Here is a 14430-nt window from a genome sequence, read left to right as displayed (position 1 = left end):
TTAGTTCCCTTCCTTTCCCCGCGCTTGAGTAAGGACTCTGTCGGATGGATCGACAGTCCCCTGTCTCGATCCCACGATCCACTACGTTGCACACACCGAGTCTGTCGTTTTCTCCGACGAAGCAGTCCTCAAATGCCTGAAGTACCCCAACAATCTTGTCGTGTACTTCCATCCCAATATTCTTCGAGACATACTTCCCGAATTCTTCTCTTGACCATTTTGGCATTTCCAGGGCGGTCAATGTCACCACTTCTCCTTCGGTATCCGTTCCCTCCCCATCCAGGTTGATCTCTTCTAGCATACCCAGGACCATGTTCCTGGGGACCCACTGGTTGCGATCTGAAAAATTGGTTACAAGCACTTGATTGAACGTTTCACAATTCGCAACCAACAGTCGCCTCGTTGAGACGCCCTTTCGCTCCAGTGGTCGAGGGCTCTATCATTTCTCTGTTACCCCCCTTCCCCGGGATTCTTGATGTCACCTTGATTTCGACTACCGCCGATGAACGCGCTGGTATCATGCGTCCTACTCGGGACACAAGCTCGTGTGTTTCAATATCTTTTTCTGCCATCATTTCCATTGGAATGTCTCCAATGATGAATTCAGGGAGAGCACCTATTTTCATTCTCGTTCCGAATCTCTCTAGGAAGTCTTTACCGAGCAACAAATCAATTCCCCCCATTTCTAAAACTAGAAACCCGCCGACTACGTTTGACACACCGTCCGATAATTCCAACTCTACCACTCCTCCTGACCATATCTCTTGACCGTTAATTAACATGTGTCTGTTTGCTAGCCAGGGTTTTATTTCAGGGCGTAATAAGATGGCTAACCCGGGTGAACAAACGGACACTGCTGCCCCAGTGTCAATGACCGCAGGTATTTTTCTCTCATTATACATAACATCCTGAATGACAAGTCTCGTTACATCGATGCAAAGCAATTGAAAACTTAATCCGCTCTCTTCCTTTAGGAGGCAGAGGAACGTGGGGTTAGTATTTTGAGCATCTCCCGCAGCACGCTAGTTTCCCCCATTCCCCCGTCCTGACCGATTTCCCATGGGCACCTGACAAAATTGTTTTAAGGGTTCCGGCACACCACACCTGAAACAAATAGGTTTACCATCCGATGTCCAATTAGCCGTGACCTTTGGATCCCTCGCTCTAATATTGTTTCTTCCTTGGATGGAATCGTCTCTTTTCTGCATTAATTCTTCAAACATCTTCTCTATTCTCTCCAACCTCGCTGCTACCGTTGCATCTTGCTGTCCCGTTGGGCAATACTTGGGTCTTTCCTCCCTTCCCAGCGCCCACTCGTCTCGCTTCCCTCAATCAGTCATCTCCTGGAAGCGCTTCACTTCTTGGAGGAACTCATCGCAGTTGGTGAGCTTTAAACTCCATAGTTTTTCTAGGACACTAGGTCTCAACCCCTGCCAGAGATATGCTAACTTCGTGGCCTCAACCATACGTGCGTCCACCTTTCTGGAAAGATCGAGCATATCATAGTAGTATTCAAGGGTTGATTCCTCAATCCCCTGCTTTATCGAGCGTAGTTTAGCTCGTTGTGTTGCACGTAGTTTACATGCGTAAACTGCGTCAACAGCGTCGATTTTACACCTCTGACCACCGGGGGACCACCGGGGACCATCGACCATCGCATCGTTTAATCGAATGATTGAACATTTGGTATTGTTTTCCTATTTCGCAGAACCAGAAAAGCAATAGAAATAGTTGTGACAAAATTTTAGTATTTGGGGCGCGAGGATCGCTATAACATCAAACCGATGAAGACGGGGGCGTACCGATCACTTCGATAGTAAGTTTTCTTGTCTATAATGTGTCCCCAGCGCTAGGAGTAATGGTTGAGCGAATTCACATTTCTTAAATTACACCTTCAAGTTCATCATTCGTAATTGGCCTAGCCCCTTCCTGATCCCTTCCACGTGTTCCTCCAGGGTCCACGAGTACATTATGATGTCGTCCAGGTAGACGAGGTATGTTATTCACCGCAGCCATTTAACAATACGTCAATCATACTTTGGAATGTCCCTGGCGTTGAAAAGTCCCGTTGCCATGACCTTGAACTGATATAGGCCGTCAGCTGTGACGAGGGCAGTTTTGGGCCAGTAACTTTCCTTGATGGGTACTTGCCAGTACCCTGCCTGTAGATCCATTATTGAAAAAATGCTGCTCCATCTAGCTTGGCCGGAATCTCTTCAATCCTAGCAGCGGATACACGTCATTTATGGTAACTGCGTTAAGTCTTCTTCAGTCTATGCAGAACCACCAGGTACCGTTCTTCTTACGGACTAGTACTATTGCTGCTTCCCAGGGACTGATTCACTTCTCCATCACGCCTGCTTCCTCCATTTCCTGTCACTTTCCAGGTGCTTTCGTACAGTAACTGACGATTCTGGTGGGCGTCTCTAGTTTCAATTCCGCCGCAGTACGAATCCCCAACGGATCTCCTGGCCCCGAAAAGCAGTCTTTGAACTAAAAAAATGCTCACCAAAGTTTCCTTTTGTAGGCCCCGGGTAGATCCTCCCTTTTCCTATCGGATATCTCCACGGTGTTACCTTCCCACCGGGTTTGATTTCTTTCCTGTCAATGGCGACAAACCAATTTGCTTGCCAGGGTTTCACAGTCAGTCCCAACCGGTTAACCAACTCTGGCAAACATACCGGCACCACTGCTCCGTTGTCGATTACTGCGGGTACCTTCTGTCCCTCCCACAACATATGCTGTACCACCATCCTTGTTGATTACTAGGCGTAGAAATAGCCATGTCTTCTCGTCGGATTCTTCATCCTCCGCGCGTAGCAGTCCTATCAATTGGGGCCCCTCGTGGTTCTCCCCTCTAAACCACACTATCTTTTCTTGTCCATAGCCGTTCTTTCCAGTCTGGGCAGTTCTAGTTTCCTGTCTTTGTGGGCAATTTAAGCGAATGTGCCCTTGTTCGTTGCAGTAGAAGCAGATGGTTCCTCCATCGGACGTGAAATTGGGTACGTCCCCTCCCTTCCAGCCATTCGCCCATATAGCACATTTCAGCCGTCGGATGTCCGAATCATGGCCGAACATCCGTTAGATATCTATGTACTCAATGGGTAGTTCCAGGGATGTCCGTCGGCTAGTCACCTTGGAAGTGCAATGGATGTGCGAAAATTATATTGTACGGACCTCCTTCCAACAGCCAAAAAGATTTTCAATTGTTTCATTTAAGGATCGGCCTCGAGCCAATCGGGGCCCTTTTTGCAAATCGGGTTTCTCATTTCGGCCAAGGAGGCGTGGCTCAGGGTGGAAAATCTTCTCCCCGAATTCAATTGGGGTTTGCAATCAAATGGATTGCAATCAATCGATTCATCGATGCAAAAAACATTATCGATTGACCCGATCTATCCGATAACAACCCCGATTATAGCTCGTTCTACCCCCCTTCCCCGATTTTTACTCTGAAACCGAAAGAACGGCATTTTTTTATTGCTTGAACGGGTTAACCTCAAACTTTTTTCCCCGCACCGCCCTGGTTGAAAAAGTGGCACCTCATTTCAACCCCGAATGCACTTTATCGGTGCGGGGCGGTTAACTCAATTAGAACTAATTGGGGCCGATCACTAAGTTTCATTATTAATTGTCAAAATTTCTTGAGAGGGGAAAACTTAACCGTGTTCAAATTTTTCCTTGAACGTTTTTTTATTTGAAGTCCAGCATTTAAAATAAAAATTTAAAAAATAAAGGAGTAATTATCTATTTGCCGGATGGTTTATTTTAAAATTTATTACAAAAATGAATAAAATATATGAAAGTCGAGTTTGTTTGCACAAGCTTTCCGTTTAGCTTACGGGAACCAAGCCATTGAAAATTAACTCACAAAAATAAATATTATTCGGCATCTAATAATATTAAAAGCAAGTATACTTATGATAGGTTTTTAATTTTAAAAAAAAAAAACTACTTTAAACTTAATAAATCATGCTGAAATTTAAAATTCAAAAATATTTAGCATAAATTGTTTTAATTTCAATTTATACACCTCTGGTTTAACCTAAGTTCGACATCATATTGACTTCTTTAAAAATCCTTTATGTGATTTGTTATCGAAAAAGCTAAAGTGTTTTACAACAATTCGATTGTATTGTTCGAAAATGATACATAATATATCTGTAGATTGGCACAGTGGAATAAGATTCGACTGTGATGGGGGGGACCCGAGTTCGAATCCTGGTATAGCCTAATGTTTTTCATGAATAGATGTCCAATACATGTCATATTTATAGCCAAATGAAAGCCCGTTCGGATATCCTTAGAATGTCTGACGGCGCTGTTTAGGCGGTCCAAACCAAAAAAATACATCCGTAGGACATCCAAATCGGATATCGGGCTGTCCGGAGGATATCAAAAAGATGTACTCAACATCCGACCCCGACATCTGTCGGACATCCGACGGACTGCCTTGTGTTATGTGGGCGCTCACTGTGGGCAATTCAACTTCCAGTGGCCCCTTTTTTTGAAGTTGAAACATATCAACCTACCATCGGGTATCCACGTTTGGCGTTTTTTATTCGTCCCTTGACCCGTTGGTCTCCTCATCACCTTCATCAATTCCCCAAACATTTTCTCCATTTCTTCCATCCGGACGTCACCCGATGATCCCGCCGTTGTCGACTTTGGACCAGCGTCTTCTTTCCCCAGTACTCCCAAGGTCCACTCGTCCTGTCGGGATCTCAACGCCATCTCCTGATAGAGTTTTATCTCCTGTAAAAATACGTCGCTTGTCCCTGGTTTGAGGCTCCAAAGGTTCTCCAACCCACTATATCTTCAGCCCACACCACAGATCTATAGTTTTGCCACTTCATCCATATTGGGATCTACCCGACGACACAGATCCAGTATGTCGTTCTTTACTCGAGTAAATATTTTTAAAGCAATACTTTTGCATAAATGGGTAGACTTTGTCAAGAGCTATCCATACCTGCTATTTCATGAAATTTAGAATTTATAGTTTACTGATTGTAATTAATTTTATTTCATGACCAGTCTAACCACACTGCCCAATATAGCACATTTCTGCCATCGGATGTCCGAATCATGGCCGAACATCCGTTAGATATCCATGTACTTAATGGGTAGTTCCAGGGATGTCCGTTGGCTAGTCACCTTGCAAGTGCAATGGATGTGCGAAAATTACATTCTACGGACCTCCTTCCAACAGCCAAGAAGATTTTCAATTGTTTCATTTAAGGATCGGCCTCGAGCCAATCGGGGCGCTTTTTTGCCAATCGGGTTTCTCATTTCGGGCCATCGAGGCGTGGCTCAGGGTGAAAAATTCTTCACCCCTAATTCAATTGGGGTTTAATCGAGGTACTTAATCAGGTAAGCTACCCCGATTGCAATCAATCGATTCATCGATGCAAAACACATAATCGATTGACTGTTTTACCCGATCGATCCGATAACAACCCCGATAATAGCTCGTTCTACCCGCCTGCCCCGATTTTTACTCAGAAACCGAAAGAATAGCATTTTTAAAAAATTGCATCGGTGCAACGGGTTGACCTCAAATTTTTCCCCGCACCACCCCTGTTGAAAAAGTGGCACCTGAATTCAGCCCCGAATGCAGTTTATCGGTGTGGGGCGGTTAACTCGAATAGAGCTAATTGATGCCGATCGCTAAGTTTCTTTATTAATTGACAAAATGCTTTTGTTTCCAAAAGGGGAGAATTTAACCGTGTTCAAATTTTTTCTTTGAACGTCTTTTTATTTTAAGTCAAGCATTCAGTACGAAAAATAAAAAAAATAAAGAAGTAGTTATCTATTTGCCGGGTGGTTTATTTTTTAATTTATTACAAAAAAATAAAAAAATATATGTAAGTCGTGAGTTTGTTTGTACAGGCTTGCGGTTTAGCTTACGGGAACCAAGCCATTGGAAATTAACTGACAGAAAATATATTGTTATGACCAGGACACTTTGACTTCGTTACAAATATCAAAATACAAACACTCAAGACAACAAAACATCACGACACCGTGAATCGAATAATTAATACCTTGGTTTATTCCGATGATTTACGGACACAGCTGGATTAAAGTATTGGGAATCAATAATAACACTTTAAAAAACACTCACTCACAATACAATTAGCTAAAGACGCAAGCTTAATCTCCGTAGCTCTCCTCGCTCCACTCCACCACTTAATGCCTTTTTCTTTCTTCTCCTCTTCTCTTCTCCCCACGCCAGTTCGTCGTTGGTTTCCTGGAAGCCATGGTCGTCTCACTCTCGTCGTTTTCTTATTTCTCCATGGATTTTCGGGACCAGATCATAATATTCAGCCTTTCCTGACCGGATTTTTATCTCAGTTTGATAAAATGCGTCTTTCCTCTTTTCCTTTTTTTTAAACTCAATCCGGGGAAGAGTCTAACTAGAACTCTTCATAAATCTTTGGGGTTTTAATCTCGCGTCCACTCCTTGTTCTTTTTCTGGGCGGGGAAGACAACTCAGCATTTTCAGTCAGCCGGGGTCTTGCGTCCCACTCGTCATCTCGCGGCACTCGGAAGGGTTTCAGTTGGCTGACATGGGACAGAAATCGCCTCCATTTTTTTCCTTCCTACGAGCTGGCACGTCTTCCACCAGATAGGTGACCGGGGTGGCTTGCTTGACCACTTGATAAGGACCTATGTATAGGAGTAGAAATTTTCTTGTTTTACCTTTTTTGGTGATATCCCGAGACACCAGGACTAGATCACCAGGTTTACACACTCGTGCCCTTTTTCGCTTCTTGTCAATGTTCTTCTTCAGTTTTTCCTGTCGTGCTTTCAGATTTTCTCGGACTGATAATCTCTGTTCGGCCATTCGTTTCATGAATTTAACAAGAGGCTCCAGGTCCTCTGTGGGCCACGGAAATAGGCGTTTGTGAGGAAGCTCTGCTTTTCTCCCATAGACAATTTCATGCGCGTTAAAACCAGTGCTCGACTGTTCCGCTGTGTTTATGGTCATCACTGCTTCGGGTAAGAGTTCGTCCCAATTCGAATGATTTTTATCGACAAAAGCCTTCAGAGCCATAATAACAGTCGCATTAGCTCGTTCAACTTGTACATTTGATTTTGGATACGCGGGAGAGGCAAAGCTGTGGGTAATTCCCCATTTGTTGAAAGCTTTCTCCAACTTAATCGAGATAAACGCCGTCTTCCAATCAGAAATTATTCTCTCAGGAATTCCGTGGTGAGCGATAATCTCATGCTGCAGGAACGACACCACAGGAGTGGACGCAACACTCGGGACCGGGGCCGAGATCACCCACTTACTGAGTAAATCAATGGCCACCAAGACGTACTGGTTGCTACGATCCGTCTTTTTTAGGGGACTGATATGGTCGATTTCGTACACACTCAAGCACTCCTTCGGCGGCTCAATCGGGAGTAGCTCTCCTTCCAGTCAGTCATGCGGGTGTTTGTGAAATTGACAAAAAGCACAAGAGGATACGTATGCCTTTACACTCGTCTACGCGTTCGGCCACCAGAAACATTCATTTAGTTTACCCCAGGTCTTTTCAATTCCGAAATGCCCTCCGGTAGGTGAGTCGTGGCACGCCTTAATAATGTCTCTTCTCAAGATAGATGGGACAACCAATAGATTCTTTCTTTCTCTTCCTGATGTGTTTATCTTGTAGAGAACCCCCTTGCTCAACCGAAACATTTCATCCTCTTGCCTATTTTGGGCCGTATTTTCCCCCAGTCCTTGGAGTCGCAGCGCTGGTGCTTTTATTGTATCATCGCCCTGTTGCCATAACACCAATTCTTCCGTCGAGTACTCCATCGGTTTAAGTAAACACACGCGGGCCGCACTACAGTCCCCACACTCCACCGGATAACGAGAAAGCGTGTCTGTAACGACATTTTATGTTCCTTTCAAATGATGGATCTGGAAATCGTACTCTTGTAGGTCCATCATCCAGCGCGCAAAATTTTCCCTTCAAATCTTTCTTGCTACACAAACACTTCACCACATTGTTGTCCGTTTTAACTTTACATCGTCGCCCGAATAGGTAGTGACGGAGCTTCTTCAAAGCCCACATTAGCGTCAAACATTCGAGCTCGTTCGAGTGATAGTTCTTTTCGGCGTCGACCAGTCGTCTACTAATGAAGGCTACCAGATGCAATCCATCCTCTCTAGATTGCATTAGTGTCGCCCCCAATCCCTTCTGGCTAGCGTCAATCTGAAGCTCCAGTTCCAACTCGTCCAAAAAATGAACCAGCACTGGGGCGCTAACGAGTGCGTTTTTCAATTCTGCAAATGCACTTGCTTGATTCGTTCCCCATGTCCACCCTGATCTCTTTTTCAGTAAAGCATAAAGGGGAGTAGCCTTTTCCGAAAGCGGACGATAAAATTCCGATAAAATGACACCATACCGATGAAACTCCGCGACACCGTGTTTTTCTGTCCCGCCGATTGACTGTTCGGGGAGGGAAATTCAACAATCGCTTGAATTTTCTCTGGATGTGGTTTGACTCCACTACTGGAAACCTTGTGGCCGAGACACGTGATCTCATCGGAAGCGAATAAACATTTCTCTGCATTCAAGGTGAGATTTGCCATCTCCAGTGCTGTTAAAACCGCCGACAGCCTGTGTTGATGTTCCGCGAAATTCTTCCCCATCACTATTAGATCGTCAAGATACACTAAACAAGCCGTCCATTTCAGGTCACCTAGTGCTAAGTCCATTAGTCCTTGAAATGACGCCCCACCATTATGAAGTCCCATCGGAAATCGAGTACATTCATACAAACCATCGGGAGTCACAAAAGTCATTTTAGGTTGACTCTCACGATCTAACGGAAGCTGCCAATATCCACATTTGAGGTTGATTTGGGAAAAGACGGAGGACCCACCCAGTTTACCCAAAAATCGTCCATCAGTGGAAGGGGATACATACTCGAACTGTTACTCGATTGAGGGCCCGGAGGTCAATACAAAAGCGAGGCGTTCCACCGGGTTTTGGGATCAACAGGATCCTAGACGCCCACGGACTGCTGGAATCTTTCACTACTTTTTTCTCTTTCATTTTCGCCACCTCCATCCTGATTCTCTCCCTTTCTGCCGGGGAAACGTGGAACGGCGGGAAACGTATCGGTTCGGCGCTTTCCGTGTCGATATGATGCTCCATCAGGGTCGTCGATCTCAAAGGGCCATAGTCATCCATATAAAACAGATGCTGAAAACGAAGTAGTATCCTACGCATCGATCCTCGCCGCCCATCGGGGATCTTGTTAGGAGTCGTCGAATGAAATCAGGAACTTCCTCTTCCTCTACTACTTCTCCCTCTTCAAGAGTATCCTTGCTGCTCTCTGTACCCGTGTCTTCCTCATTCAAATAGACGCCAATGACATCACCGCCTCAGTTACAAGCTCAGACGTAGCGATCTTCTCGTTTGGATGAAAACGCACGGGACGCAGGCCGGAATTTATCACGGGCACCACACACTCTCCCTCTGTCCCCATCATCAGACAATTAGGGATCACCCAACTCCGTTTCGGGTTTCCGCAGTATCCTCGATGAACAAGACGGCCAAGGCTTTTCTCTGGTTGGTTCAGTTGTGTCGCACATATCACTGCCACGAGAACAGCAGAACCAGGCGGGATAACGGTTGCCTGTTTGACATAGAAAGCTTCTTCGTCGGAACCGGTAACAGGGCGATTCCTCAGAAAATTCTCGAACTCTTTATTGCCTTTCTTATCCGCACGAATCTTGCCGTTATTGTAATAAACGATTGCGTCGGCCGCCGCAATCCAGTCAGTCCCCAGAATAATCGGATAGGGCATCTCTTCTAATACCAGAAACGTCATTCCACTCTTTTCTTCTTTCCACTCAACCTCTGCTCCGACCTCTCCTAAGGGACGGACCGTCGTTCCGTCTGCAAATTTGACTTGTGTTATCACGGACTTCTCCAGGGCTTTATTTTGAACGTTCGATTTCTTTACGGCACGCACCGTCGCTCCCGTATCCAGAATCGCTTTTACTTCTCCGCCGAAACTCTGACAACTTGATTTCAACTTCCGGAGATCTTAATCGGAAGTGGGTGTTTGATCCATATGAGATTACGGCCGAAGCACCCCACTCGGTCCGGCTTTTCCGTTTCCCGACGTTGATCTGATTGAAAATGTGTTTTTTCTCGAAATTGACGTCTTTCAACTTAAAAGACGGGAATGACAGGCCAAAGGAATTTCTTTAAATTTTTTACAGTAGAATACTTATTACGTCTACTTTATCATTTAAAAAAATTGGAATCATGTTATTTTTTGTTTGGGAAATATTTTACATTTTATACGAGAAAAAACACATTTTTTGTACTTTTAAAATTAAAAAATAATACTTTAAATTTAAGCTATGATTTTGAAATTTGGACCACACATTTACAGGGGTCTTGTTCACATTTGCACTAAATTTCATAAACCTGTGTTCATTTAAACTTAATCTTTTATCGAGTCAAATTTGACCATTTTCATACTTTTTTGAATGCGCGCCACCAAGTGGCGCAAAGTTCAATTTTGTCGCGCCTGGTCTTAAAAATTTGTTTAACCTTATGACAACATGTTCTGAATGATATATCAGCCAATCAACTCATTCAAATGTGCTTAAAAATTTTTTTTAATTATACAGTCAAGAGGGCTTTTTAAAAATTCAAACCTTCGCGCCAAGCGAACGCGCCATTTTTTTTCAAAATCCTTCGAGGAAATTTTTTTTTTATTGGTATGAATCGAAAAAGCCTAGTGGCGATCAAATCCGTGAGATGGTCGCCACAGGTTTTGGTCGTTTCCATATGGAATCACCCACAGCTAAATTTTTCGTATAAAAAAAATAAAATAAAAAATAATTAATTTTTTTATCATAAGAAGAAAGTATTTTATCTGTTTTGATTGTTGCCGTAATGTATAACAACAAATTCACAGACATTTTTTAGTTGTTGTTATACATTACAGAAACAATCAAAACAGATTAAATTCATTCTTCTTTTGATAAAATTTAATTTTTTTAAATTTTTTTTATACGAATAATCTAGCTGTGTTTAAAGAAAACAAAATCTGAGTACTTGAAATTGATCCCAGTGCCCCTGGTGGTGCAAGCAGAAATCTTAATTTTCTCTGTAAAACATTTCAGTGTAACAACTTTGGGGGATAAGGAAGCACTTTTTTAGTTCAAATAATTCAAAAACATGCACTATATTCTAATAGAGTAAAAAAACGCGTCGTTCGGCATAAAAAAATTAATTTAAGGATGTTTTGAAGTATTTTATTTATATTTTTGGAAACGCCGGTATTAACATGGCGTTTATGGGGAGAAAAGTGGTGTACCTAATCATGTGAACGATACTTTAGCGCCCTGGGTGTAACTCCTACAATTTTTTCATGTTAAGGTAACTTTTAAATCACTTTCTCTTCTGATAGAGGAAAAAAGAAAAAAAATTTAGTCTTTACCAGTAAAAAGATATTTAAGTTTTCCTGAGACCCGTAGCGCCATAAGAATGCACTAAAAAAACGGGGGTGTACCTTATCCTTTGGTGGGTACTGTATATCATGAATTTCTTCTCTGAAAAGGGTTCCAGACAATATCGAAGTAATTTCGATTTTTCTAGTGCGTACCGAGCGGCCGATTCCCCGATTTCTTGTTGCCTTGCCTTGACAAGCTGGAACCATTCTTCTAAGGTATACTGCTTTTGGAACGCCTCCGCTAATGCCCGCGACCAGGTCTCCCACTCGTTTTCCACATCTCCATTTGGCCTCCATCACGCTGCTGCTCCTCTTAGCGCGCCCTTCTCCATGTCTAACTTAACCTCATCATTCCACGCTCCCGCTCATGTGCCTAAACATTTACCGCGTGAATCCAGTCGTCCACTTCGTCTTCCTCACTCGCACTGAAGGTGGGCAATATTCTGTTGGACCTTCTTGGCATTGCGTCTTTTTGCGCCCAACTACGCAAAGCAGTTGAGAGGGCTTCCGCTTGCATCGTTTGCAGCTGCCATTGAGCCGCTTGTTTTTCTTGCTGCCCAGCTAATAAGTTCGTGAGGAGTAGCATAACATCTGGCGCCATTGCATTCGGAGCGGGTGGATTGGCCACGATATTTTGCATCGGCGGCGGAAGAGAGGGACCTGGTGGCTCTCCCTTCTCTCGTTCCTCTTGGTTCGGATGAGTCTCTCCCCCACGGTCCACCTGGTGTTGCTCCTCTCTCAAATCACTTTCCCGTCCTGCCATATTTCTCAAACGCACCTCACTTGGTTTATAAAAGGATAAAATTACTGTATCACATGCCGTCCCCTAGCTCCACATTTCCCTATTCCGTCTCGTATCACATCAGATCATGACTTTCACCCTTCCATCATCACATACTTTCAATTCACACACATTATCACATTTTTTTTTTAAGTTCATCACATCATCACATCATCATATTTTCTCAAATCATCAAATCTCCACGCATTCCCAAGTCATCATATCATCACACGTTTTTTTGTTTTTTTATAATACCTGGCGTCAAGGTTCGGGCAGCTGAGACAAAGCTCGACCATTCTAAGGCCCCTGTATCCCACTTCTGACACCAAATGTTATGACCAGGACACTTTGACTTCGTTACAAGTATCAATATACAAACACTCAAGACAACAAAACATCACGACACCGTGAATCGAATAATTAATACCTTGGTTTATTCCGATGATTTACGGACACAGCTGGATTAAAGTATTGGGAATCAAAAATAACACTTTTAAAAACACTCACTCACAATACAATTAGCTAAAGACGCAAGCTTAATCTCCGTAGCTCTCCTCGCTCCACTCCAACCACTTAATGCCTTTTTCTTTCTTCTCCTCTTCTCTTCTCCCCCACGCCAGTTCGTCGTTGGTTTCCTGGAAGACCACGGTCGTCTCGCTCTCGTCGTTTTCTTCTTTCTCTATGGATTTTCGGGACCAGATCATAACAATATATTATTCGGCATTTAATAATATTCGAAGCAAAGTATACTTATGATAGGATTTTAATTCCAAATAATAAAAAACTACTTTAAACTTTATTAATCATACTGAAGTTTAAAATTTAAAAAAAATTTATCATAAATTGTTTAATTGCAATTTATACACTTCTCTTAACCTAAGTTCGACATCATCTTGACTTCTTAAAAATCCTCTTGGTTATTCGTTATCGAAAAAAACTCAAGTTTTTTACAACAATTCGATTGGTTTCTTCGAAAATGATTATTATTATATCTGTCGATTGGTACAGTGGAAAAATATTCGACTGTGGTGCGGGAGACCCGAATTCGGATCCAGATATAGCCTAATGTTTTTTCAAGAGGTCCAATATATGTCATATTTATAGCCAAATGAAAGCCCGTTCGGATATCCTTAGAATGTCCGACGGCGCTGTTGAGGGCGGTCAAAACCAAACAAAATAACATCCATAGGACATCCAAATAGGATATCGGGCTGTCCGGAGGATATCAAAAAGTTGTACTCAACATCCGACCCCGACATCTGTCGGACCTCCGACGGACTGCCTTGTGTTATGTGGGACACCCCTGAACAAAATATTTTTTCAAAATTAAGCCATATAGGTCCATTAAAACAAATTTTAACAAATACTTACCAAGAGATGTAGACATTAGATGCTGGAATAAAAATAACAAAAAACTGCACTGCTTTTCCACAAATGTTATTTGTATTCAAAAATTTTAACATCACCCTATACAAACAATGAGAATAAAAACAATAGCCACCAGCAAACATGGCGGACGCAGAAACAATTGACACGCGAAACAGCGAAGTGAATTGCCTCTATAGCTTAAAAACATAGAAATCTACAGTAAAGGCCAGGAATCGGGGTATCTCTCTGCGTATTTGGGAACTTGGGTCCTCCCACCAAGTCACCAACCCACAGGCGCCTCGGGACGTTTGTTTCAATATAGTTCTGCGACTGGTGGCAAATTTTCCAAACAATTCTTCCACTTTCCACAGTTTCTTCACCAAGGTTCTTCAAATTCTATGCCAAACAAAATCACATATAGCTTTGATCTGCTGGAGACTATGCTATAAAATGCTATGATTTCCTACTTCAAATTCTAGCTCATTGTAAAAAAATGTACAAATATTGTGGATAGTGGAAAAAATCGTTTTGAAAATTGGCCGCCAGTCGCAGAAAACGTCAAAATGTACCTAAATCCTGTCAATCAGGCGATGCTGCTAGCAAAAAAAGAAGGTTTCCAAATATATACGTTGTGATGGTTGAGTCTGATGACGAGACAGAAAAGAAGAGAAGAAAAGTGCGTTTGACCCGATAATTACGTGGGACATAACCCGACCCGGGTTGTTTTTCCTGACCCACGGGTCAAGCGGGACGGGTAATTTTTTAAAATCGTCGACCCGGTTCAAAACCCTTTAAGGAAAAAA

At 43.0% G+C, this 14430-nt stretch overlaps 1 pseudogene; it reads right to left on the bottom strand.

The window, feature by feature from the left end:
* Positions 1-6395: 6395 nt before the first annotated feature.
* Positions 6396-7057, bottom strand: LOC116933422 (annotated as a pseudogene).
* Positions 7058-14430: the final 7373 nt, after the last annotated feature.

Source organism: Daphnia magna, linkage group LG1, assembly GCF_020631705.1.
Source record: "Daphnia magna isolate NIES linkage group LG1, ASM2063170v1.1, whole genome shotgun sequence".
Lineage (NCBI taxonomy): Eukaryota > Metazoa > Arthropoda > Branchiopoda > Diplostraca > Daphniidae > Daphnia > Daphnia magna.
Note: the sequence above shows the minus strand (reverse complement) of the source record. Positions and strands in the feature narration are given on the sequence as shown.